Consider the following 22,215-nt stretch of genomic DNA (forward strand, 5'->3'; position numbering starts at 1 on the left):
GCGCCTTCTGGGTCGCCAGCCCGGGCTGCGCAGAGCCGCTGGTGCTCCGCGGGGCGGGGGTGGGAAAGCTACTGCTGGGATGCAAACGCCGCTTCTCGGGAAACATCCTGGGGAGTCCACCTGGACGGGTCCTACGACCTCCCTGGCACTTTATATCGAAGGCCCATTGAGTGGGAAGGAAGACTGGTGGGTGGGATGGTGTGGGAGAGGGACTGGTCCCATTTTCCTCTCATGGCAAGGTTACAGCATTCCCTTCCCTGGCCCATACGTTAAACCGCTGGTCGGTCAAGGTTATGGGTGGGCGAGACTGGAATCCAGCTGTTGACCCAGGGCCTGTTCCACTAGACTGGGCAGATTTCCTGATCTTGATTTCCCTCCGGCTCAGCAGAACGGGGTTGTGCTTACTTAGAACTCAGTTTAATTAGGAGCGGTTATTGACAAAGCTGATCATCTGTTAAAGTGGTTTATCACAAGGAAAAAACAAGGCAGTAGCGAATAGTAAAAATAAACAGTCCAACAATAAAAAGGCACTCACAACAAGGTCCTTTCACCCCTGATTTTCTTGTCAGATGACCTTTTTTTTTCACGAGAAAAAGGAAGAAACTTAAAATCTTGGTGAACACTTCCTCCTTCTCCAATACACACAATTCCAGAGACAAACAGACTTGCATGTGACATGGTTTGGTACCTTTTGAAAAATTCCATAACTAAAGAAAGATGTGGGAAACACCCTGGAATTTTAGGTGGCTCCAGTATATTTAGGGCAATGTCTGCAAGTAACCACTTCCCCCCTCTGAGTCTCAGAGCAAATGATTAGAGGATCCCACAGGTCTTTGGCAACTTCAGGAAAGTTCTGAATCAGAGCAACAGCAATTAATATAATGCTGGACATTTACTGAGAGCTGACATCAGGCCAGGCACTTTGATAATCTTTTTATGTATTATTTTACGTATTATTTCACCTAATCCTCACACTGGCCCAGGAGGTAGGTACTATTGGTTGTTTTGTTGTTGCGCTGGGTCTTCACTGCAGCACGCGGGCTCTTCGTTGCAGGCTTCTCTCTAGTTGCTGCCAGGTTTAGTTGCCCGGGGCATGTGGGATCTTAGTTCCCAGACCAGGGATTGAATCCACATCCCCTGCATTAAGGGCGGATTCTCAACCACTGGACCACCAGGGAAGTCCCAAGGTAGGTACTATTGTTATCTTCAGTTTACAAATGAGGAAACTGAGGCTCAGTAAACGCTAGTGCAGAGTTTGAACCTAGGTCTGATCTCTCAATCACCCCACCATTCTGCAACCCATGATTCACAGAAGATAATAAGAAACGTTCCCAAACTCTGCTGCATGTTTAGAAAACAAAAATCCCTTCTATCCAAGTTCGATTTTAACCTAGAGGGGTACTTTTCCACAGCCATAAACCATGATTTGCGTGTATAGAGCCATGTTATACAAAATAAATGACTTAAAATTGCTGTGTATAATTAAACCTAAACAAAGTTATGAGCTGTGATGAGTACAAATTGTCTATTCTAGAAGCTGAAAGTACCAGGCCTAATTTCTTGTGATATAATAAAATTTTCTTGAGTCCTTTAACCACAAAACAAATGAGCCAGTAACTTTCCCCTCCTCCCACAAGAGAAAATTTATGAACACAGCTGTTTGGACTCAGCCTAAAATCCTTTCAATTAATTCACAGTCAGGTTTCCGTGGTTTGCTGTAATGTTCACTGTTATTCTGAAAGCTGAGTGGAAGGCCTCTTTGTGTGGTACTTACAGACCTAGGCTTTGGAACCAGACTGCCTGGCCTGGCTGCATACTAGCCATATGGACTTGCTCAATTATTTAAACTTTTTGTGCCTCAGTTTCCTCATCTGTAAAATGGAGCTCAAATGAGTATCTTCCTCATGGGACTGTTATGGGGATGAAGTAATTAAATATATCCCAAACCCTTAGAGTAATGCTTGGCACATAATAAACACCACATAACTATTAGTCAAATAGAGGATGTGACTACACATAGAGATTTCTGATTGGCTTTCTGGTCTACCCAAGTGTGATTTACTACCTGTCTTAACAGTTACGAGGCTATCGATCTTTTTTATCAACATGGATTGTGAGCTTTTTAAGGGCAAGAATTCTGATCTAGAATCTTTAGTGTCTAGCTCAGTGATTGAATTTTTTTTTTTTTTTTGTATATAGACTGTGACAAACCTTTATTGCCTTTACTAACACATATTCTTGCCTTCTACATTATATCACATCTTGAATACACACGCTTAAAAAAAAAAACTATCTGGCTGGTGCTGCACTAGAAAAATAACTATCATTGAGCCCAGTATAATAAAATCATATTTCATGGACCTATTATGTAGAACTTGAATTTTTCTGAATGGGTGAGGCCATACTTTCATAAAGGTTGCACTCAGCAAAGATGCCTGTAGCAATTGTCTCAGCTGAAATGTTGACACATATTATTATACTCACGGAAATATTGACCTTAGAACAACTGAAGACAAAGTCAGTGCCTAGCATTGTGCCTAGAAGCACATCACTTGATTGTGACGCTGGAGAGTTTGGACTGAGTGGCCAGGGACAACGGCTACTCCAGTTAGTCACATGGACGATCCTGATATGGTCCACATCAGAAGAAAGAAAGGGGGGGGGAAGAGGGGGGAGGCTCACTGGTCAATAAAGCATAGCAAATATTTTCTGAGAATTTTTGTTTTCATAAAGTTTTCTTGACCATTTGAACTCTGAGAATGGAACGTGAATATCCAGAACCACTGAAGACATAGCAAAATGTATTCTCCATTGCTATGCCAAACTTTTCATGTTACTCAGGGGTCACTCGTTCATATCTGGATCAGCCTCAGGCTAGGACAAGTTGACGTTTGTTCTGAGAACAGTGGAACTCGTTACACCTTTGGGCAATAATTGCAATCTTCATGTCTATTGAGAGTTTGCTTGGTTGACGGGCTTCTGGTTAAATATCCTCCTCTAGCTGGGAGGTTGCAAAGGGAGTTGCTGGTCGGTTGCTGTAATTCCTGCCCCAAGAATTGTGCCTGGCACATGGAAGGTACTTATTCAGTATTCATTGAATGAGAATGAGTGAATGTGTGAGTGAAGGCAATGATTGGACTTACTACTAAGAATCCGTGGAATTTTCCCAACTGTACTCACTTCCAACTGTCCTTATCCAAATTCATTGTCTTTCTTTTTGGTGGTAAAATATATGTAACATAAAATTTACCATTTAACTATTTTTAAGTGTATAGTTGAGTGGCATTAAGTGCATTCACATTGTTGTGCAAATATCACCAACCATCCATCTCCAAAACTTTTTTCATCTTCCCAAACTGAAACTCTGTACCCATTAAACTGTAACTCCCCTTTCCTCCCCCTCCCCTAACCCCTGCCCCTAACAATCATCATTCTACTTTATGCCTTTGACTACTTTCTCAATGTGACTGCTCTAACAACCTCAAGTGGAATCATACGGCATTTGTCCTTTGGTGACTGGCTCATGTTACTTAGTATAATAATGTCTTCAAGATGCATTGCTGTTGTAACACATGTCAGAATGGCCTTCCTTTTCAAAGCTGAAAAATATTCCATTGTATGTGTATATCACATATTGCTTATCCAGTCATCCATCAATGGACACTTAGGTTGTTTCCACTTTTTGGCGATTGTAAATAATGCTGCCATGAACCTAAGTGTACAAATAACTGTTTCAGTCTCTGCTTTCAATTCTTTTGAATATAAAGCCAGAAGTGGAATTGTTGGATCATGTGGTAATTCTATGTTTAACTTTTTTTTTTTAATAATTTTTGAGGGGGGGGGGTATTTATTTATTTATTTATTTATTTATTTATGGCTGTGTTGGGTCTTCGCCTCTGCATGAGGGCTTTCTCTAGTTGCAGCAAGTGGGGGCCACTCTTCATCGCGGTGCACGGGCCTCTCACTATCGCGGCCTCTCTTGTTGCGGAGCACAGGCTCCAGACGCGCAGGCTCAGTAATTGTGGCTCACGGGCCTAGTCGCTCCGCGGCATGTGGGATCTTCCCAGACCAGGGCTCGAACCCGTGTTCCCTGCATTGGCAGGTGGATTCTCAACCACTGCGCCACCAGGGAAGCCCCTATGTTTAACTTTTTGAGGAATAGCCATACTTTTTTCCACAGCAGAAAATACTCCCACCATAAAGATTATATTCTGCATAAAGATTATATTCTCTCCACATCCTCACCAGCACATTTTCAATTTTTTAAATAATATCCATCCTAATGGGTGTGAAGTGATATCTTACTGTGGTTTTGACTTGCATTTTCCTAATGATTAGGGATGTTGAGCATCTTTATAGGTGCTTATTAGACGTTTGTACATCTTCTTTGGAGAAAGTCATTTAAGTCCCTTGACTACTTACTGTCTTTGAAAACATTATGCCATCATTGTTGATATCTATAAAAATTAAAATTTGAGAGACCCTTATCTTTACTTCGGTTCTGCATTGTATCAGGTAGGGTCAGTTTTTCTAACAGAGGGCAGTGCGTAGAGGTTAACAGGTACTGATGCTGATGATGATGGTAGAGCTTAATTGAGCACTCATGAGGTGCCAGCTTCTATTAAGTGCTCCACATGTATTAATTAATTCAGCCCCCCACTTGAGATATGTACTATTATTATTCCCAATATACAGACAAAGAAACTGAGGAACTAGGTCATTCCGCTAGTAAATGGTAGCTGGAGAGTTGAACCCAGCTTCTGGGGCCGTATGGAAAGTATCTCCTTAAAAAAAAAAAAAAAAAAAAAAAATCACTTCTCGGGAACTCAGTGATTCCCTGAAAGCCACGTCTGTTCTTTTTCCTGAATGAGCTGACGCTCAGAGAGCCCTGGTCCACCTGCAACAGCCCAGTCCTGGGCCTGGCTGAGATGCACCATGTCCCCCTTCCCAGCATGAGGCAGAACAAATGTGCGAGGCCAAGATCCAAGCTGGCGTTTCACAGCCAAAGCTGAGAAACACAGAGGGTCAAAGCAGGAATGGGGAAGCCAAGGTGCGAAGCCTAAACCGGCAGAGAAACCAGGAGAATCCTCGAGAGAGGGGCCAACGTGGCAGGAGTAGAAGCAGGTCTAAAGAACTCTAAAGCTGTCCAGAGGGCACAGGCAGAAGCTTCTGTGACTCCCGACACTGAGGCCTTAAGCTGTCCCAGCTGGGGCCTCATGCGACAGTTTAATCTGTGTTCCTTGGTCTGGGATTTTGTCTACTGTAAAAATAGTATCAGTCAACTCAATTACAACACTATCCTATCAGTCATTCACACCTTAGTGTCAACAAGCCTTGGTTCCCACCAAGAGCAGAGGTTGGTAAGGAGAGTGCAAAGAGAGCCTAAGAGCTGGCGAGAGGGATAAAGGAGATCAGCTGAGAGCCATAAAGGGAACTGAAGGATGTGAGGGTGCTGTGTGAAGAACTTCACAATTTTGTGTACGTCCAGACCAGAACTTGCCAGAACTTAGTGTTTCCTTTTTTTTTTTTCCAGCAAATTAGATGGCTTCACTTGTTCCTAAATTCCTGACATCTGCCCTGCCTGCAGTTTGCATAGAGCGGGGCTTGCTCACCGTCTCCAGCCTTTGACCTCGGTGTTTGCACTCCCTGGGTGTGCTTTCACCTGGCTGACTCCGGTGGTCCTTCCAGACTTGGCTCAAGCCTGCTGGAACCCCCATGATGAGTTAGCAGCCTGGCTCCACTGCCCTCTCATGTGTTCCCACTGTTCCCACTGCACCCAGTACTCATCTCCCCACACTTGACCATGAGTTCCCAAGGCCAGGGACAAGATCTCAGTCTCCCCTGGGTCTCCTGCTCAAAGTCTGGTGGACACTGCATGAGCTCTTGCAGAATACAGAATGTAGGAATCATGCCTCTCTTCAGGGGCTTGCCATGCACTTGCCTCCTCTTGGCTGGGCTCAATGAGTCTGCAGATCGATTCCTTCTCTTTCTCTGCAAATGGGCTCTGAGTACTCAGATGTCCTTGTCAACGAATTCGTCTCCTGAAGGTTGGCACTTCCTCTTTCATGCCTGGTAAGCTCTTTGAGATTACAGAGACAGCAGGAGCCTCGCCACATGAAATATACAAATGAAAAAACAATTTTGCTGTAAAATTTGACGATTAAGTGAAAATACATGAAAAGGCACGATCTCTAAAACTTTTAGATGTGTTACTGGGCTTGCAGCTCTGACTAGCCAACAAAGCATATTTTTATATTTAGTTAAAGAGGAACAGACAAACAGCAGCCTTTGTGGCTTTGTCTACCCCCATGCCACCCTCACTTTTATAAGTAAATCCAGGAGCAGGGAAGAAAACCATATTGCTCTTTTTCTCTGAATCATTTATTTTTCAGGCTCCCTGGGCACGCACACTCTGTTAGTTGACTGCTTTTCCAGCCTGACGTTTTGCTTCAGGGTTGACATTTAAGAGAAAGCCGCTGGAAAAGAGTGAACCTTGGAACCATTTAGATCTGGCTCTCCATCATCAGTTACTTGAAAGATAATGGGAAATCGCTTACCCATTCTAGGTCTCAATTTCCTTTACTGTAAAAGGAATAGAATGTACTGGATATGATTTCTCAGATCCCATCTAATCCTATAATCATGATTCTGAGATGAAGATTTCCTCCAACAGGTTGTTTTAAAAACTTGTGGGGGCTTCCCTGGTGGCGCAGTGGTTGAGAATCTGCCTGCCAATGCAGGGGACACGGGTTCGAGCCCTGGTCTGGGAAGATCCCACATGCCGCGGAGCAACTAGGCCCGTAAGCCACAATTACTGAGCCTGCGCGTCTGGAGCCTGTGCTCCGCAACAAGAGAGCCGCGACAGTGAGAGGCCCACGCACCGCGATGAAGAGTGGCCCCCGCTTGCCACAACTAGAGAAAGCCCTCGCATAGAAACGAAGACCCAACACAGCCAAAAAAAAAAATTAAAGTAAATAAATAAATAAATAAGTCAGGAGCTCTTTAAAAAAAAAAAAAAATAATTAAAAAAAAAAAAAACTTGTGCATTTTGGGACTTCCCTGGTGGTCCATTGGTTAAGAATCTGCCTTCCAATGCAGGGGACACGGGTTCAATCCCTGGTCGGGGAATTAAGATCTCACATGCCGTGGGGCAACTAAGCCCGTGCGCCTACTGAGCCTGCGCGTTCTAGGGCCCCCGCGCCACAACTAGAGAGCCTGCGCCGCAACTACTGAGCCCACACACTCTGGAGCCCGTGCAGCACAACTAGAGAGAAGCCCTCGCGCTGCAACTAGAGAAGCCCGCGCACCGCAACGAAGAGCCCGAGCACCGATCCCGCGTGCCGCAACTAAGATCCCGCACGCCAAATTAAAAAAAAAAAAAAAAAGTTAAAAACTTGCGGTGCATCTAAATGATTACATATCAGGAAGCAAATAAAACTCATAGTGTCAAAGATATTGATTGACACTGGAAAGACATATTTGTTTCTTTTTGGGGAAGAAACGCTCTTTCTTCCCTTCCGGAGGGATTGTTACTACGTGGGTTAAAGGTGCAATGGGGACTTTTTCAGCCCTTTTGTCACTATAAGGAAATACCTTGCATGATATTAACATGTATATGGAGGAAGTGTAACCAAGAGATGGAGAAAGAACCCTAGTACATTGTTTGAGCTCCTCTATTCAGCCATACCCGAAGCAGTAATACTCCTGTATCTTGCAGTTACATGAGCCAAAAAACTCCCCTTACTCCCATTTTTTTTTTTTAATAGCTCAAGCCTATTTAAGATAGGTTTCCTATCGGTCACAACTGAAATAATACTAATACAGTGTATGCAGCCAAATTTTGTAGAAAAAAATATTTGTGCACAGAATAATATTGGAAGAATAAACCCCAAAATATTAACAGTTGTTATCATGGGTGATAAGATTAAAGGCTATTTTTTATTTTCTTCTGCTTACTTCTTAGTATTTTTCAAATGTTCCAAAATTATATATTACTGGTATAATTTTTAGTGTTATTTTAACACATGATCCCCTAAGAAACTGGGGGGACGTTTTTGTGTTATAGAGAATCTTGCCTCCTTGCTTTGGCCCTTTTATCTGAGGTTGGTTTCATACACTATTGATGTTTCCTGTGGAATAGTCACTGCTCAGGCCCTGGGTGGGCAAACTTTCTGTAAAGGGCCAGATAGCAAATAGTTAAGGCTTTGTAAGCCACATACTCTTCATGGTAACCACTCATCTCTGCCATTATGGCATGAAAGCAGGCGTAGATAATTCATAAATGAATGAGCATGGCTGTGTTCCAATAAAGCTTTATTTAGGAACACTGAAACTCAGATTTTATGTAATGTTCACATGTCACAAGATATTCTTCTTTTTTTAATTACTTTCGACCATTTAGAAATGTAAAAACCAATCTCAGCTCCTAAAACTTACAAGACATGTGCTGGGCCGTAGTGGGCCTGCAGGATGTATTTTGCTGACCCCCTGCTCTGTAATAGGATTTCTGTCATCACACTAGCTTTTGCTTCAACTTGAATGTCTGTGACATTCTGGGTGGAGTTTCCATTAGGAACGATAGTCCTACAGTGTCTGGCATGGTTTTTTAGCAAATCTCAGGGGCTTGGGAGCCGTCGATGATGCTCGTGTCTCTGCAGGCATTAGTGTTCTTTCCCTTTATTGAGATGCACGTAGGAATCTTCCTGCGTTTCCACCCTTTATGTTACAGTCAGAATCCCCACACCTCTGCTCAAGAGAGCAGCCATGTGGCAGTTCTCAGGGTGGTCAAGCCCTACTTTGGAATCTGAGCCTGAAGCTGATGGAACTTTGAAGGATTTTTTTGTTCATGGCTGCCAGACTGGCTTTCTACTCTGTGATGATCCCTAAGTGGAAGAAGTTTATTGCTCAAAAATATTAGGTAAATGATCGGCCAATGGCAATTTCAATTTTTAAAAGAACATTCGAGCTGGGAACATTTTTGAAGTTTCATTTTAAGAAGGAAAAGACAAGTAAAGGGGTTTACATTGATTGCCATCTTGGTGTGTTGGGAATGTTTCCAGCTATACCTAACAACAAATCTAAATTATGGTGAATAAAATGAGTAAGAGTCTCAGGTCACAGGAAGTCCAGAGGCAGGCATTGTTGGTGTTGAATCCACTGCTCAATCCTGTGACTCTCTCGGTCCTTCCAACATGAAGGCTGTTGATGCTTTAAGCATCGTGTTCAAATTCAGGGAAGGGAGAAGGGGAAGAGACAGCACCAGCTATAGGTATCCTTCCCAGAAGCCGCCAGCAGACAACCACTTAAGTGACATTCTACAGAATGGTGTCATGTGACTGCCCTGACTTCAGTGGAAGCTGGGAGAGAAAGCGTTAGCTTTTTCAGCCTCTAAGGTGGAGGCAGCAATAGAGACAGGAATTAGGAGGAGCTGGTGGTTGGCATAACATTTATGTGGTACTGAATAAAATTCCTGAGAGCAAGCAAAGCTATCTCACCCTACACCGTGGATCAGACCACTCAAGGAAGCACAGACTTCATCTGTCCGTGCATTGGAGTATCCCCAGCCCCTAGCACACCGAAATCACTTAATAAGCATTTGCACAATGAATGAATGAATGAGCCAATGACAAGACCTCCTGGAAACTCATTGTTGGTATGATCTATCCTTTTCTGGATAACACACCAACAAAGAACCCTTTGGTTCACTCATGCCTCTCCAATCTTCAAGCGTGGTTGAAAGCTGCACCTTGTGACAGAAAGCCCTTACACACAGCTCACCAGCTGTCTCTGCTCATCATTTAAACCCTGCTGAAATCCTACCTGTTCACGGGCATCTTCCTTGACTGAGGAGAGGAGACACTGCTTCCACCAGCTTGCCCAGTTCAGAATGAAGCTTGTTTAGTGGCTACCTAGAGCCGGAAATCAGGAGACATATTACCACAAAGAGGATAGAGATGGGGGTTGCGGAGGAGCGTCACAAATCTTCACTCAGCCCTTCCCATGTCCCAGATACTCCGGGGGGGATTACATATGATTATTCACACTTTATCAATGTGGAAAAGAAAGCTCACACAATTAAGTGTGAGCCTTTGAGAAATGTCATGGGTTAAATAAAACAAGATAAAAAAAGGAAAATTTTAAATTACCAAAAGTTGAAAATTGGTAGACGGTGGTTAACAGTGGCAGGTTCCCTGAAGGCATTGTCTCTTCTAACCTAACATGACCAGAGGAAAAGAAAACAAGGAAATGGAAAATCAAAGAAGGAACAGCAGTAGGTAAAAAAAAAAATTGCATCACATTTTTAGATGAGGGAAGGTAGACAGAGAAGGGATAACTGAACAGAGGGAGAAAGCTTCCCCCTTCGACGCCCACTATGAAGAAACCAAGAAGAAGAATAGCTAAAAATAATCTTGATAATATATACTGAACGATTATTATATTCCTGGTACTTCCGGGTGTTTTACATGCATCATCTCATTTAATCCTCACCAAAATCTCACCAAGTAGGTAAGATTATTGTCCCTATTTTACAGATGAGGAAACAGAGGCACAGAGATGTAACAAGATGCTTAGAAACTGGATTAATCAGAGAACAAGAAAGAATTCTTGGAAGTTAAAAATGTGATAATCCAAATAAAACATTCAACACTGCCTGGCCCAGAGTATAAGTTTAATCAAGGAACACTTACCTTCCAGTTTCACTTTTCTTTTCCATTATTGTTTTATGATCTACACCTGCATCCAAGACCGAGCACCCTTTATATTATTACAAGCTCTTATTGGACAGAGGATAAGATTTTAGTATCTTGGATAATAGCACAAACTCGACTCTAGATCCCTCCTTTGAAGGGAATTGACTGAGGTGAAAAGAAGCCCATCAATTTTCCTAAGGTCGTGCAACTACTTAGTAGGTACAACCAAGAATACAGCCCTGGTCCCCTGGCTCCCAACTGAGTGTCCCTCCATCGGTCTTTTCTTGGCTCAGCACTGCAGTGGACATGCGGGGTGGGTCAGCTAGGCCCCTTCTTTCAGGGCATGCCCACCCTGATGTCTGAAAGGGAATGCAAATCACAGGGACCATTAGATCACCTCATTGCTCTGGTCAAGAAGGGGTCAATGACCCACAAAGAGCCAACTGGAGCCTTCCCTGGGTTTGGAATATGGACATTAGAATAAAGAAGTCACTTTTCACTAGGGTTGCTAGTAGAGGAGAAGGAAAAAAGATCTTTTTCCTATACTCATCTTAGGCACCCCGGCTGGGATCCTATAAATTAGGCAGGCAAAAGACAGATTAAAAGAGAAAAACAAAACAGAAGTTTTTTCTCATGTGCATGGCACATTACATGGGGGCACCCAGGGATGAGTAGCCCGAAGAGGTGGCTAGAATTTGGGCTTATATGCCATCTGAGGCTAAACAAAGAAGAGGGGTTTGGGGCTTTTGGACAAGGGAGGCACTATGAGAAGGTGACCAGGAAAGCTGTGCTAAACCAGGGTTGTTTAGTAAGGTTTGTTATGCAGATTTAAATCTGGTGCCTTCTCCATTGATAAGAGTCAAAAGTCCTTCTCTTCCTACTACAGGAGAGGGAGACCTCTTGACAAATGGAAATTTACTTCAAAAATATAAATTTCCTTTACCAAAAAAGCCAACTTGTGCCCTGTTTTTAGAGTTTTTCCTGTGTCTGCTGATTCTCAAAAGTCTTTATTTTTTTTTCAGTTCTTATTGGGGTATGGTTGATTTACAATGTTGTGTTAGTTTCTTCTGTATGGCGAAGTGAATCAGTTAAACATATACATATATTCACTCTTTTTTAGATTCGTTTTCCATATAGGCCATTACAGAGCACTGAGTAGAGTTCTCTGTGCTATACAGTAGGTCCTTATTAGTTATCTGTTTTATATATAGTAGTGTGTATATGTCAATCCCAATCTCCCAGTTTATCCCTCCCGTCCCCTACCCTTCCCCCTTGGTAACCATAAATTTGTTTTCTACATCTGTGACTCTATTTCTGTTTTGTAAATAAGTTCATTTGTGCCTCAAAAGTCTTTAGCTCAAAATAATTTGGGTGTGGCATGTTCTGGTACCCTTTCTTTGTTGGGGAGGATCTGCAGCCAGAGTGGCCACAGCCATCTTACTGTATCAAGTCTGATGGCAGACCATGCCCGGAGATGGAGACAGAGATAGACGGCCTTGGTAATGCCACTGAGTGTGGCCAAGGGAAGTCCCTAGATGACAGCTGTGTGTGCAGCTGGTCTAGAGATCAATCAGACCAGTTGAGACAGGAAGCTGGAGAATTCCAGAAGGGAGGCCTCCAGGGAGAAAAGTGGAATTGGTTTTGTATTAATGCATTTGAGCTTTTGAAAAGTAATACGGTAGGTACCTGGTGGAGCTGATGGCACACTTGGAAAAAAATAAAATATGAGTACATAGGAAACAAGCAAGCGGATGAAGTGAGGCAATGAACTCCAGGAAGAACAAACAGTTGTACAAGAAGGGAAACATATATTACATCATAATTCTTGGCTCATCGATGGGCAATATTGACATCCTTATAATAAGGTTAGAAAATTGTGACATACCATGCTAGTGGGATGGGAGGAGATTAAAAATGTGGGAAAGAGTAACAGAAATTTTCATCTCTTGTAGCAGGAAGTCAAAAGATAATGTCTAAAACGATAAACAGTAGAAAAGGTATATTATTTAGAAATATGAAAAGAAATACCAGAAGAACTAGGAAAAGAGTTGAAGTTATGGAGCACAAAGCTTGGGAGTTTTGCTGTTGTTACAAGCTTTTAAAAGCTATGCGGTTTTTAAATTTATGATTACTGGGGGGAAGGGTGGGGGAGGGATGAATTGGGAGATTGGGATTGACATATACACACTACTATATATAAAACAGATAACTAATAAGGACCTGCTGTATAGCACAGGGAACTCTACTCAGTGCTCTGTAATGATCTATATGGGAAAAGAATCTAAAAAAGAGTGGATAGGGGAATTCCCTGGCGGTCCAGGGGTTAGGAGTCTGCACTTTCATTGCTGAGGGCATGAGTTCGATCCCTGGTTGGGGAACTAAGATCCCACAAGCCGCATGGCCACACAGCACAGCCAAAAAAAAAACAAAAGAAAAAGAAAAAAAAGAAATGGAAAACTAAAAAAAAATTAAAAAGAGTGGATGCATGTATAACTGATTCACTTTGCTCTACACCTGAAAATAACACAACTCCAATAAAAATTATTTTTAAAAAGCTATGTGGTTTTTAAAGTTATACATACTATTTTATACATATTATGAATATAAAATAGAAAATACTTGTACAGTAAATATGTGTATTTATATATAACCATACATACAACTATGTTATATACATATTCTTACTAAATACATATAAATTTCCAAAAAGTATTTATTTTGGAAAAAATATAACATAATCAGTAGTCCCTCAGAAGCCATAAATGTGAGTGGGGTCATTATCTTACTCGATGTCGGCAAATAAGCACAAGAAATAAAGTCCTATGCCTCCCTCAAACACAAGTCTCTGTGAATACAGTAAAACTTAATGATATAGAGGGAAGAAAAGGAAAGGAAAAAGGTTTTCATTAAAATCAACATCTTTACAACAAAACAATGCAAAAAGAGGTCTTTATCTCCATGATGGCCTTGGAACTCCACCTAATAGAGAGGTACCCAGGAGCTGGCCCCATGCCCTTTAGCACACCATGTTCAAGGGCAGGGCTGAGAGCTCAGTCCATAAAAATGTCAACAGCTTAAAAATAACAGCTATGAAGTGTGGGCATGTTATCTGTGCCAGAGAAAAATGAAGAAAGTTTCCATTTTCCAGGCACTCAGTATTCTCAAGACTTCTTTTCTTGCTGCAGTTCTTGGGACTAACTCCCTACAACCCTTTCCCTTTGATCCCAGCCCTCCAAAGTCCTGCCAGTGATGCACGGGACATTTGTGATGCTCTCAGTTCTGCCCTGAAGGCCAAGAGAATATCCCTGAGCTGTGTGAACCGCGAGAGAGGGTTGCTAGTTGCCTTTCTGCCCAGGCTGAGCTCCAGAATCACGTGGGGTATGATTTGGGAACTCCTGGTCTGAAGCACCATCTCTAACTACACCAGGAGGACCTCTTCCACGCATGGGATCACAGGAGAGCAAAAGATCTGAATAAGAAGTGGGATCCGCCCTGTGGAGTGCAGCTTATATGATGTATAAGGGAGGACCTCGTGGTTTTGAGTGACTGAATCCTAATTGGAGTTATCGCTCAATGAATATTACCTAGTTTTAGTATAAACAAATCCAGTGTTTTATATTTGGAAGCCTTTCTTGACACCCAACAGCTCGGATATTGCTGCTAGGTCTAAAGGAACTGGCTTAAATTTAAGGCCAAAGATGAGGGTAGTGAGGGTATGAGGACACGAGGCTCCAGAAATACTTAATCTCCTCCCGGATACGGTCTCTCGAATCTGCATGTCACTGGTCTCATGCTTGGCCCCTTTAGGAGCATTGTCAGTGACTCAATAATTACACATACTATCTTGAAATTATTATCTTGAAAAAGAAAAATAAAAACAGTTGTGCATAAATAATCACAATATTTAAATTGGTTCAACATACTACAAAGCAAGGCTCAAAGACACCCAGATCCCTGATCCTTCAGGGAGGTGAAGTCGGCCATCTCCCTGTCCCCATCCCTCTTCCCATCTCCCTCTTTTTTTTTCAGCTTTATTGAGATATAATTGACACCTACCATTGTGTAAGTGTAAGGTGTACAGCATGTTGATTTGATACACTTATATATTGCAGTGGATCACCACCATAGCATTAGCTACCATGTCTATCAATCACTCACATAATTGCCATTTCTTTTTCGTGGTGGAGAACGCCATCTCCCCGCTTTGCTCACTTAATTGAATCTCTCATCCTACTTCTTTCCCACCTTCCACATGTCCTCTTTATTCCTGTGAAGAACTAAACAGAAATTTTAAATTAGGTCATTGCTTTCCTGACCCATTTACAGGTCAGGGTATTTCTCAGCAGTTCACATTTCAGACACGTTTAGGATGGAAGAGACATTGGTCCCAGCTAGAGACCGAGGATGGCTGGCAGCCGTCTCCTGAATGAATTCTGAATGAAGACGGTGTAGAACCCAAGTTTCATGTGGTTTTTACTCTATGGCTGGCAGCTTGAACTGCTGGTAAGCACGTCCACGCCCATTCTGGCTCCCACATGGCAGCAAGTTCACTTTCACCTGCTCTGCAGCCACTATGCTACTGGTTCCACCCTGACCATTTGCTGTTTGCCCCGGGAGCAGCTTGGGCAAACAGAGGAGATGGGTAGGTGGGGCAGGAAAGGGCCCTAATTACCCCCGACTAAAAACACAAGGTAAAGATGGTTTTATAGCAGGTAGCAGTGCCAGCGACAGTCTTACCCTGCAGGGCCCACAGGAAACCAGAGAGGAACCTGAGTCCACCACACTGGGTACTCACTGCCTCTAACTGGTTTGCTTTGAAGCAAAGTCTCATAAAACACTTCAGCAGCCACTCAGACAGAAGGGACAGAAATCATGGAATAAGCGTTACCCTGTCCTGTTGCTGGGTACCCTTGGAGTCAAGCATGGAAAATTTTTCCTTTTCTTCTTTCTTTGCTTCCTTAAAAAAAATAATAATAACAGACAGCTGTCAGTGACCACAGAAGTTCAGCTTTGCTTTTTTGGGTTGACTTGAGGCTTGTTATTGCAAACTGGGCTCACTCCCTGGAGTCATTCTTCTGCCCCCAGTTCCTAAGGCTGCCCTCTGTGTACAAAGACAAAACTCAAGACATCAGTGTTCACAGGCAGAAATGTATTCTAAAGCCCTCCTTAAAAAAAAATTTTTTTTTGAAGAGCTTTCCTCCAAACCTCTACAAATGAAAGGGTTGAAATTTAGAACTGCTGCGATTGTCCCAACTACAATTTGAGGATTTTCTGGTGGGAATTCACTTGGGCAACTTGAAGGTCATATATACACTACCAACTGTAGAATAGATAGCTAGTGGGAAGCGGCTGCATAGCACAGGGAGATCAGCTCGGTGCTGTGTGACCACCTAGAGGGGTGGGATAGGGAGGGTGGGAGGGAGGGAGACGCAAGAGGGAGGGGATATGGGGATATATGTATATGTATAGCTGATTCAGTTATACTCCAATAAAGATGTTCAAAAAAAAAAAAAAGAAGTACATCTAAAAAAAAAAAAACAAACTTGAAGGTCAGAGGCAAACGGGCGGCTTCTGTCATTTACAGGCATCTTCAATGTAAACAGGGAGAGTCTGAGAGTCACTCAGCTCCCCACGTGGTTAGTTTCCTGGGAGAGCCGCATGGACTTTCAATTTCTTGGTCTCTGCTGATAAAGAAGAGGAAAAGGGAGGAGAGAGCCAAGGTGCAGCATCCAGGGGAGGGAGCTGGGTGGGGACCTGGTGTGGGCGCCCCTCCCCCTCCCCCAGTCGAGTTTGCAAAAGCGCAGTATCTCCAGGGAACAGACTGAGGCGTCTGTGTGGAAAAGGAGGGGACCAGGCAAATCAAGTCCACAACGGGTGCTGGTCATTAGGACACCGCCTGGCTTTCTGCCCCTCTGGCTGCACACTTGAATCACCCCGGGTACAAAGTGATGACTGTGAGGGATGGAGAAGGTCCTGAGGGGGGAAAAGGACTTGCCCACTGACGGAAGGTGTTTCGCTCTCCTGCTCTTTGGTTGCCTGGGTTAATCCTCAGCATTGCCGGCCAATAGCAAGGGAACCCCGCTGGGCAGTAGTAGTTCCTTTGATTCAGAGAAACCAGATTTAAATGCTATGCTATTTCAGTTATCCTGAAAGGACTGGAGCTCTAATTTACAAGGTCTTTTAGTTTAAGTCCTTCCCAAATTGGAATCACCCGAGGGACTTTGGAAAACCGAAACCAGATTCCAGACCACCAGCCCCAGAGATTCTAAGATGGAGGTTGGAATGGGGCTGAGGTTTCTGTGGTTTAAAGTTTCCAGGTGATTCTGATGGGCAAATTCTCTGTTTAGAAAGTGGGCTAAAGCTTGGATATGGTTTATTTTCCTATGGGTTATTTTTCAGGCATTACTAGGTTAGTAGCCAGAATTGGGTAACTGTCAATCAGGTGACTACTTCTATTAAGTAGAAGGCCAACATTTATGAGATGATCCTATAAACTGATTAACAAAGACGTGCACACACACTGGGCATGTAAAGGAGGATGAACAGACCAGGGAAATCCAGTCTCACTGCATCACTTGGCTGTCACTCCCTCCAAGGGTTATAATCTACTCTTCAGTACAACAGTGAACATCATAAATAAAAATCATAAATTTTGTTGTTGTTGGTTAGAAGTTACAGGCATAACATACAATAAATAAGAGAGTATCTTCAAAAAGATGATGTTATTAAGATTTATAAGTTGGGGTATGGCATTTGGGTATAAGTTTGTCCCCATAAATAAAAAGCATTTTTGTGTAGAAGATTTAAAATGAATGTTTCAGGGACTGATGGTCCCCCTAGGAAGGTGAGAATACTTGGACTGATGTGTGTTGAGTTTGTCCTACAAGCCTGGATGATAACACTGTTGTTTTTAATAAGCAAAACCCTCACAGTAAAAAACCAAGTTGTGTACCTAACACTAGCTAGTCGTACCTAAAGCTAGATGTCAGCTTTCCAAAAATTAGAGCTCACCTCAAAAAAAAAAATAGATTTACCATATGATCCCAAAATAGAATTACCATATGATCCAGCAATTTCATTTCTGAGTATATACCCAAAAGAATTATAAGCGGGGTCTCAAATAGATATTTGTACACTCATGTTCATAGAAGCATTATTCACAATAGGCAAAAGGAGGAAAGAGCCCATGTGTCCATCAACAGATGGATGGATAACCAAAATTGTGATATATACACACGACAGAACATTATTCAGTCTTAAAAAGGAAGGACATTCTGACACACACTACAACATGGATGAACCTTGAAGACATTATGCTAAGTGAAAGAAGACAGTCACAAGAGCACACATACTGTGTGATTCCACTTACATGAGGTACCAAGAGTGGTCAGATTCATAGAGATAGAAAATAGTCCGCAGGCACTGGGGAGAGGGAAGAATGGGGAGTTGTTTAATGGGTACAGAATTTCAGTTTTGCAAGATGAAAAGAATTCAGGAAATGGATGGTGGTGATGGTTGCACAACAATGTGAATGTACTTCACACCACTGAATGGTACACTCAAAAATGGTTAAAATGGTCAATTTCATGTTACGTACATTTTACCACAATGTTTAAAAATTAGAACAAAATCAATATAATTTTATTAGTTATGCTTCGGGGGGGGGGGCGTAAAAGAAAAGAGACCCAGTCTCCTTCCCTATTGTGCAAACAGAGGAGCATGGACCACCACAATGGCCAACTTTAAGATCATGATGAAGTAGGACAAGCGAATTTCTTTTTAACAGAAGTTTATGTTTGATTGTTTGTTTAGGGATGTCTCTCGCCTGAATTTTCACATTATCTAAGCGAGTTTTCAAAAATGTACATACAAATGTAAATATTCCAGTGTGCCCCCAAACCCAGGCAGGTATTGCCCCTTACAAGCCCACTCTAACAGCGTGTGTCCTTTTAGACTTAATAGGGGCCGCATCCCGGTGGCAGCATCACAGGAGGGTAGAGCTGGGAGACCGGGTTGGGGTAATACCGCCCTTCTTCTCCGGCTTCTCTCAGTCACCATCTCCAGCCAACGTAGCAGAAGCTCTTGTAAGTGACTTGTGAGCAGGATAAGCAGCTGCTCAGGTCGCTCTGCGCCCGCACCTGGCCCTCCACCCCGGAGAACAGCCCCCAGCACTTCTGCCCCCAGCGGCTGAGTTGAGTTACACGTTTCCCAAGAGTCAGTGTTGTCTGTTCCCCACCAATTGCAACTGATTATCACAAATGTATAAAGAAAAATTCACATAGCCCACTGAAGATGTGATTACAAGAAGAGAGTTGCTTCTATGAAAACTAAGTTGAAGGCTATTGGCTAAAAAAAATTAATTAATCAAAAGGCTATTAACTAGAGATGAACAAGATAATGATGGAAGAAGATGGGGGTGGGTAGGGAGAGTCCAACAAATCTATTCAGATACCACTTAAAGGAGAACAGCCTGAAAAATCACAGCCTGAAAAGACTGTGCATTTCAGGTGTGGTTATTTAAGAACAGTGACATAACAGTCCCACAGGCAGACCCGTGGGCAAAGCAAAGGCCTTGGTCTCACATCGAGAGATGGGGGAATGAATGGACATGTACATACTTTAGTTAAGGTAAGATGTGGAAGCCATGCACGAGTCATCTTTTCAGTTCCCTGCGCTAACCAGCTTTTCCAATAACTGGCTACTCTTGTGGTTCTAGGCCACTTCTCCCGCCTTGTTCTCTCCAGACCTATAGTTTGGTTTTTCCAACGACTAACTATTGGGTTAACAAAGCCAACCAGCTATTGGGTTGAAGGGGGGCAGATGGGAGTAGTAGCTGCCCTTCCACAACCAGACGGAGGGGCACCATCCAGGTGTAGCTCCTCCCAGCGGCCGGGCTGTGGGCAGTTCCCTCCCCCATGTCTCAGTTTCCTCATCGGTGGAATGGGGCAGTAACAGCCCTCACTTCACAGTGTCCTTGCGAAAATAAATGAGAGGGTGTAAGTGAAGTGTTTCGTGGTGTCTGGCACACAGTGACTTAACCAACGGCGATGTATTTTCCACAGCTCTGGAGGCCAGAAGTTCAAGATCAGGGGTCGGCAGCGTGGGTTTCTCCTGAGGCTTCTGTCCCTAGTTTGCAGGTGCCGCCTTCTTGCTGTGTCCTGACACGGTCTTTCCTCCGGTGCCCACCCCTGGTGTCTCTCTCTGTGGGTCCAAATTTCCTCTGCTTATAAGGTTACTCACTGGTAGCCTTGGATTGGGGCTCATCCCATGGCCTCATTTTAACTTAACCACCTCTTTAAATGCTCTGTCTCCAAATACAGTCAAATACTCCAAATACTGGGGGTTGGAACATCAACAGTGAATTTGGGGGGGTGGAACCCAATTCAGCCCATAACACTCTTCTTTCACCCTCCCAAATATATTTCCATCTCTCCCACAAGGATGTGAGTCCTCCAGGGGCGGGGACTTGGTCTCTCCTTGCTGAGTCTCAAGTGCCTGGAATAGGGCCTGGCACACACAGTAGGCGTGCAGTACATATCTGCTGAACGGCTAAATTCAGAATTAATAAAAGGGACCCAGGTTCTTCTCATAAGAAGTTCTCTCTTTGGGGTTAACTCACTCTCCTCAGAGGTAAGTACTAAGTTGAAGTTCTAGTTTCTACCAGGGCTGTTTCTCCCTCCTTGAGGGCGTGCTCTCTCTTCTCTCCCTTTCAAGATGGCACGTTCAGGGATGCTCCAGGCGCCCAGGGGTCTCTGTGCCCCTTCCTCCATGTTCTCACGGCCTCCTCGGCAGGCAGACTGGTCGATGTCCTGACGCCAGAGCCCCCCACCCCCTCACGGCCAGCCCTGCCTGGGGCTCGGAAGCGGGCCTGGTGTGCCTCACCCCCGGCCCTGGCCCCTGCCTCTTGCCCTCCTGCCCTGCTCGTCCGCTGACCCACTGCTCCACTGCTCTGTGCCCTCCCACCTCCCATGCATGGTATGTGCATGCCTCAGGCTTTGGGGCACTAGTACCCTTCTATCTGGATGCTTCCTTCACCCTCCTGCTGGGAAGCGGGGTCCTGGTGGGAGGGGGGACGCACGAGTGCCTCAGGCCCAGAGAGGCGGCACGCCCAGCCATTTCTAATTCGGCCGACGGAGGTTGGCTGTGGCGTGATGCCTGCGTGAGGCCTCCTCCGGGAACCAGCTTTCTGCTCGGGGGTTTCCTGCCCCACTTCCCTCCCCTGACTTGGTGTTTCTAGCTCGTCCTCACCCCCATGGGATTCCGATCCCAAGAAGCAGTAAAGTCTCTCTCCTTCCTCTTCTGGTCTGTTGGGACTTCTCTTACCATCAGCCTTCTTCCCTATTTTGGCCTCAGGGCTGCTCTTTTTTTTTTCCCCTGGAGGCAAGGCTGCCAGAGGAAGGAGAAGGGAAAGGAGAAACAACCCAGGGGACCAAGAGGAAAATTCATCGGTCGGCATTTCAAAAACAGCTTTCTCATTACACCATAATGATAGAAACTTTTCCTCTCCTAGTTGCTGAGGGAGAAGTCAGCAAGCCAGGGAGGGAGCAGGGAGCCCTGCCTCTGTCTAGAATGCTCTGTGTCTTTCTCTTTGCACCCTGGAAAGCACCGTGGGCAGCTCGGCCAGGAGACCAGGCACCGACCACCATTCTGACCACCCGAGTGTAGCTATGGGGAAACCGTGGACAACCCCCCTATGCCCCACACCTGAAGGGTCAGCCACTGACCACCCTGACCCTCAGTAACAGAGTCCCAGAATGAGGAGTGGAATTCCAACACGTACCATCGTGTGCTTAACCGAGGAGGGGGACATCATCTAACCCAGGTCTTTCCCTTTCAGCCAACGATCAAAAGTAGATTCTGTGTGAAGCTTCAAAAACTGTAGACAGTAAAGAGCCATCACGGACCCCATCCTGCTCTAGACTCCTCTCCCCACCCCCATCCCCGTTAGAAGCTGCTGGTTTATTCTTGTGGTCAGGACAAGCTGTCTCTCCAGATTTTCTAGGGCATTCCCCGCCCCCAGCCTTCTGGCAAGTGTCCCACTGAAAGAAAACTGAGAAGTAATTCTGTAACGTCGTCTGTAGAATTTCCTCTTTGAGGGCTGACTGTTGGTAAGCAGTTACAATACCAGGAGGGGCTCTGGGCACTGTTCAGAGCTTCTCAAGTGTTCCAACCTAACTTCTGGAGCCTGGAAAGGCTGGTGGGAGTTGTGTTGGCTGGCATTTCCAGATGGGCATTGCCATAATGCCATGCGATGTCTGCAAAACAGGGCAGAACATACAGGAACCAGCTGTGAGAAAGCATCCCTAGGGGGATCATCTATAGTTTAAGTACGGCTTAATGATTCTCTCGTGATGGCAGAATGCATTTGTAAATTTAGGTAACGCTGTAGCCCACAAAATACTGGGCATGTGGCAATGAAAGCTGACGTCCCTGGCCACACCTTGTGCCCTCGCTGTTGAGAGGATGCTTATTGGTGTTATCCTGGATGTGACACAGAATTTCCATGCAAGTGTTAAGAGAGAAG

This window comes from Balaenoptera physalus (assembly GCF_965194825.1).
Source record: "Balaenoptera physalus genome assembly, chromosome: 3".
Taxonomy (NCBI): Eukaryota; Metazoa; Chordata; class Mammalia; order Artiodactyla; family Balaenopteridae; genus Balaenoptera; species Balaenoptera physalus.